This window comes from Mesocricetus auratus, unplaced genomic scaffold (genome assembly GCF_017639785.1).
Source record: "Mesocricetus auratus isolate SY011 unplaced genomic scaffold, BCM_Maur_2.0 Super-Scaffold_100011, whole genome shotgun sequence".
Taxonomy (NCBI): domain Eukaryota; kingdom Metazoa; phylum Chordata; class Mammalia; order Rodentia; family Cricetidae; genus Mesocricetus; species Mesocricetus auratus.
Window position 1 is genome coordinate 82,147,611 of NW_024429195.1, and position 6,467 is coordinate 82,154,077.

The 6,467-nt window shown below is 41.3% G+C and overlaps 1 pseudogene; it reads right to left on the reverse strand.

Moving 5' to 3' along the window:
* Positions 1-1,119: 1,119 nt before the first annotated feature.
* Positions 1,120-6,144, reverse strand: LOC121143330 (annotated as a pseudogene).
* Between the last annotated feature and the right edge of the window lie 323 nt (positions 6,145-6,467).

A 6,467-nucleotide genomic window follows, 5' to 3' on the forward strand; every position in this document is an offset into this window, starting at 1 on the left:
AGATGTGGTGTTGCTCACCTTTAACCCCAACACTTGGATGGCACAGGCAGTCAGATTTCTGTGAGTTCAAGGCCAGCCTGATTCTACATAGGAGTTCTAGGACAGCCAGAACTACATAGAGAGACCTGTCTCAAAAAACAAACCAAAAAGGGGGGAGCGTGCAGTAAGTTTTGATATCTATGAGCCTTTCCAGAATTTCTCACATAAAGTTTCTATATTTACCCAGGTGTGGGTATTATGGTCTCATGGGTGTTGTGTTCATTTACCAGTCCATAAATATACTGGTATACAGCTCTGCTGAAGCTACAGAGGGTCTAAAGAGTCGCTGAGTGCATGGAAAATGTCTCCATTTCACCCATCACTGGGTCTGCAGTGCTATGCTAAAAGGTGATGGCTGGAGGTCAAGCAGACTAAGTAGAAGAACCTCAACTACTACTTAAACCAACCTGAGCAAAGGTCACTTATTCTTCTAGCTCCATCTATAAAATGGATTCCCACTCATCTTGAAAGAGGCTGAGAGCTGCATGGGAATCAACAATAGAAAGCTTTTCTTTGTGAAAATCTACAGTTAAAGAAAGGTATGCAAAATATATAGTTATTCTAAGAAAACTGGGATCAGATATCATCTAAGAGCTATATGAATGCAGTCCACTCGGGGAACAAATAGTGTAGCTACTCCACAAGCATGGTCCATGGCACTGTGCCAAGTGAAAAGTGCCAACCTCAAAGGCCACATCTTACCTATCCATCTGTATTACACTTTTGAAATGACCAAATCAGAGGTCACCAGATGCCAGGGAAACGTACTAGGGGCACAAAGACAGAGTGTAACTCTAAAGGGACTGCTGGGTGATACAGTGTGCTTCTCATGACTGCACTGGTGCTAACAACAATCTTCAACATGGGAAATTGGTTGAAGGGCAAACTGAAGTCTTCATAACTTCCTATGAATCTGAGCTTAATTCATAATGGACATTTTTAATAGCAAGCCAAGGGGAAATTTCCCAGGGATAAATTTGGGTAACAGTGTAAACAGACTACACAGATAAAGTATTTCAGCAAAATCACTCCATAATCAGTGAGCAGGCTGTAAACTCAGCTGTGGCTGCATCACACGGTGAATAAGAGCCTCGATGACCTGTGACCATTCACAGCACGCATCATTTACCAAAGTCACTGTTGTCATCTACAACACTATGCACAGTCTGCAACAAGGCAGAGAAGGCTTCGTTATAGAAACAGATAACAATACTAGCAGTTGGCAGGTCAGACGGGTAGGACTTTCCTCTACACCTTTAACAACCAAAACAAGAAAATCTGGTTTTTTAAGATGTTCAAATGCCTTGGGTTATTTCCTGCCATCTTGTTCAGTTTCTTTCTGACATTACAGTGGTTTTTAATCATTTACAAAAACACTATGGTTTATTCTTTGCTTTACATCATGTTAATAATTTTATCTTTAAAACGTGGCTTCTGTCTTTTGGTAGAAAAGTTATATAATGAGTTGTTTTTCATGAAGTTATTGCATATGTAGCACTCTGAAGTTGATGTCCAGCTTCTCAATGAGGTTTCAAATGGAAACACGATAATAAAACTTTGTCTTTGAAATTTTTAGTTTTTGCCTAATGTTGTCAAAAAGATTTGAGTAAACTTTGATATTCTCAGATGACAGAAGAGCTTTCGTGGACACAGTAGCTACTTGATGGCTTTGAGCAACAAAAAAGTTATTAAAGAATAAACTCCATGGTCCTGACCTCTTTCCTTCAGCCTCACAGCCCTCCAATGTCTGCCCCACCTTGTTACAGCCCCTTGCAGCTTTCCCACCACAGCCAAAGTGGATGAGGGTCAGTCCTTCCAGCACGCCACACTCACACTTCCAAGGCCTCTCTGTGCTGTCTCTAGGGGGAAAGGCCTCCTTGCTGCATTGAGACCACTGCTGCAAAGCCAGACTGCGCAATCACCCCATATCATGCTACTGCAATAACTTGTTGCCCCAAACAGAGCTCTGTGAACCCAGGGGCTACATCTTATTCTGTCCAGGGCCTATGTATTACATGGCAAACTGAAGACACCTTTGAAAGAAAGAATAAAGCACAAAAAAAATTATGAAAGAGGTAGTAATTCACTAGTTTTATTTCCTTGTTGCCAAAAATGCAATAATAATATTTTTGAAGTTTAGGTTCAGGTTATTTACTTGAAATGTCCAAAGACACAAAGCAAGCTCTAAAACTGCATCATTATACTCTCAGACCATAGTGCTTCAAGTGTGGTGGGAGTGGGATCCAATTCACTGCTCTGGTATGAAAAATAATGCAAAATCTGAACCCTGCCCTTGACTGCACACACTGGCATTAACAACACTGTCACTGAAACTCATCAGAAGCCAATAAGGAGCATACTCTGCATTCCTGGTATCTGCCACATCTCTGTGATATCCCAAATGGTTACTAATTAGCATATTAAAGGCATGTTTCTGGTAGCCTAGGTCTCTCAATTTCTGATCACCTTCATTGAAAATCATACCTGAAAGAGTGAAATTACAGCCAACGTCTTAGGTCTCGAAAGATGTTCTCAACAACCACTATGATTTGTTGACCCCCCATGCCTTGATTTTGCCATTATAATCAGATTATATCACTATATTTTTCAAATTGGCTGTCTGTGGTTTCAGGTTTCAAATATTAAGCTGAAGCTAATTCTGATTCTTAGCAATTTAATGTAAACCAAGTGTGCCCTAACCATGAACACATGCTCAAAACCATTATTTTAAGAACACTTTAATATGGTTCCAGGCCAGCAAAGGATACACAGAGAAACCCTGTCTCAAAAAAAAAAAAAACAAATGAATGAACTAGCAAAATACACACACATTTTATTACATTCACAAGACAAATCATTTGTGACAAGAGAAAAACGTTCTATAAAAGAAACAGATTATGGGGCTGGAGAAATGGTTCAGAGGTTAAGAACACTGGCTGTTCTTCTATAGGTCCTGACTTCAATTCCCCGCAACCACATGGTGGTTCACAACCATCTGTAATGAGATCTGCTGCCCTCTTCTGGCCTGCAGGCATACATACAGACAGAACACTGTCTCCATAATAAGTTAAATAAATCTTAAAAAAAAAAACATTAAATCCCAATGGATTGATTTCAGTATTCCCCAATCTCATCAAGTTTTTATATGACCCCATGCCCCACAAAAATGTATGCATAAGCTTTTATATAAAAGGCTCCTAACTCTGTCTCAAAAAAAAAAGGAAAAGAAAAAACTTTAAAGAGAAGCTTTTTCCTTGCTAGCCACTTTGGTTTATCACCTGCCAGTCACCTGGGCTCTGCCACGTTGTAGTCCCCAAATAACACACAAGACGCTGTATTAATTATGAAGCTGTTGGCCTTGCTTGTTTCTTACTGGCTAGCTCTGACTTAAGTAATTACCCCATAATTGTTAATCTAAGTATTTCTCTTACCGGAGAATAGTTCCAGGCTTCCTACCCCATGGCGTTACATCTCGACTCCTGTGTTTCTCCTTCCCAGAGTCCTCCTGGACTCCTAGTCCCACCTATCTAGATTCCTATTGGCCAGCAGTGCTTTATTGACATATACATAAGACTTCCCCAACAAAAAACAAAACAACCCCCTCACAAAAAAAGTCTCCTATCATCTTGGGGTTCAGTCTTTAAACAACTCCCCTGTCAGCTCCTGCACAGAGCCAACAAGAACCATGTAACTTATGGGGACAGTAGGGCATTTCTAACCCTGAGCATCACATGATTTAAAGAGTACAGGCCTGATTACTTACCCAGCTCGGAGGAGGACTTTGAGAGGCCTTGATCTGGATCTTTAATGTGATTATTCATCAAATTGCCTATTCTATTTGCTTTAAACTGTGAGTCTAATACTCGACCTGGACTTCTAGTAAAACGTGGGTAGAATTTTTTTGGGAAATGGTCCATGGGGCTCAGGCCCCTTGATAGGCATGTTCTTAAGGGGCTGGGTCACTTCACTGAAGTTGAAATACATAAAAAGCAGAACTGTCCAGGTAGCAGATGTAAAAAGGCACCCATAACAGAAATATCAAACTGTGATACTTCCCATTATAGACCTAGCATAGTTCAAGGGCCATTTTCAATTTCCTATAAAAGAAAGACATGTTAGACCCTCCAGAACACTCCTCAATCAGCTACTGAACACACTCACTGATTTCCAAGCCACCCTACCTACCCATTGTTAACAGAGATAAAAAGATACACAATGTGTTAACATTTAGAAAAGCAAAGCAACAAAATAGCTGACATATTCATATTCACCACCCCAGTTAATGAATGCTACTTGACCTTTGCTCTGAGTTGCCTTCAGTTTGGTCAATGTTTTCAAGCTCCATCTTTGCATGCCTAGAATACAAGTACTGCACGTACCATCACCGGACATGTAAAGTCTGAACAAAACACCATAACACATACCAGCACATATAAAACACTCCAAGTGAACTGAGGAAAGGAAATGCTAACTAAGAACCCCATGCATATAGGTGTATGCACAAGATACAACTTATGAATTACTTATTTCTACAGCCAACTGAAACATCACCCCTAAAAAACAAGACAAAGCAAATTAATTATTAAGTCTCCCTTGAAACATTAAGCTTCTTGAACAATATTATGCCTCAGCCCAGATGATAAACATCTGCCTTAAATATTTGCCAACCAAGAACTACTAGAAATTTCACAAGTCAACCTAGAAAACAAGACTAAAGTAACGCTAACATGGTAATACTAATAAGAGGGTAGTGACTACAATGCCCTGTCTACTGGAAGTACCTTTTAAACTAAATGCGTACATGGAAATCTAAGCACAAGGAAATACTCAGGAAAAAAGTTTCAAAAAGCCTTTATCAGGAAAAACAAGTCACAAATTTGCAGCATGGGAAGAAGACAGAGGAGTGACCTTTAAGGCAAACCCTGCGCTTCAATTAAGAAAAATATTTTAACTGCCTAACATCTTGGCTTTAGAGCAGGAAGCTAACAAGCAAAGAGCAATAAAAACAAAAGCGCATGGTGTTCAGAAGGTAGGGGATGCTAAGTCGGGTCACAGGCATGTCGCTTTGATCCAAGCCAAATATGGAGTAAAACTAACATTGAAAGATGGTTCTCCTCAAGTCACTCCAGGCCTTCCTGCCTCCACTGGGGACTCCTGTATCTTAACACAGAATGGATCCATTTAAAGTTGACATGATGAATGACAGTCAAGCCCTTCACAGTCCCAGCAAACAACTCTATAACACAAGTGGACACTGACATTTGTGTCTCCTCAGTCTGATTTTCCCCATCTTGGCCAAGTCTAGAATCCTTCAAAGCCAGAGTCAAGAGGATGAGGAGAGAGAGAGCTGTTGTACAGGTCTGGGTGTACTCCAGGTGTGCAGCACACTTTCAGTCCTAGCTCAGGAAGGACAGACAAGTGGATCCCTGTGTCCTGCTGGCCAGTCAGCCTAGCACACTTGGGCAAACCACCTGGGAAGTACTTCTGTAGCAGCACCACATTAAAGGTGCACAGACAATGCAGTTTCCCTGGCCTTCCAGAGCTACTGTGCATTTCTATTTTCTAGGCAACACTATACAAACTGATATAATTATCCTTTCAATCATAAACTGAAACCTCCACTGCTGCAGAAATAATGCAGTCAGCAAAGCACTCGCTGTGCAAGTGTGAGGACCTGAGCTTGCTCCACAACACCTGTGTAAAGACCAGAAATTGTGGAAAGCAAGCTTTGAGCTTTCTTTCTTTCTTTCTTCCTTCATTTTTGATTTATTTGTTTGGGTTTATGAATATTTTGCCTCTATGTATCTATGTGCACCAGATGCATATCCGGTGTCCATGAAGGCTAGAAGAGGACATTAGATGCCCTGGAACTGGAATTAGGGAATGGTGTGGACTACCATGTAAATATGGAAGTCAAGCCTAGGTCATCTGTAGGAGCAACAGACGCTCTTAACCACTGAGTATAGCATACTTTGTAATCCCAAGGCTGAGAAAGTAAAGACAGGTGGATCCCTGAGACTTGCTAACCAGCCAGTCTAGTTCTTCAAGCCCAGGCCTCAGTAAGAACCTGTCTTAAAAGCAAAACAAACAAACCAACCAAAGTGGCCCCCAGCCCCACCCCACTGCCCGAATATTCTTGAATGTGTGGCCTTCCACTGGAACACAGTTGACTTATCAGGGGCTACTCTCTTAGAGAAAACTGACTCTTCCTCCCCCAGCAGCTAACAACTCTCAATAGCACCTCCTCTTTCTATGCTGGGATGTGGTTTGGCTTGGCCTTAACAGGGCTTCTGTATGTTGTCATAACCACTGTGAGTTCACTTGTGAAGCTGCCTGTATGTTCAGAAGACACTGGTTCCTTGTGGTCATCCATTCCCTTTGTCTCTTTCCACCCCCTCTTTCCACAATGATCCCTGGGCTTTGGGAGT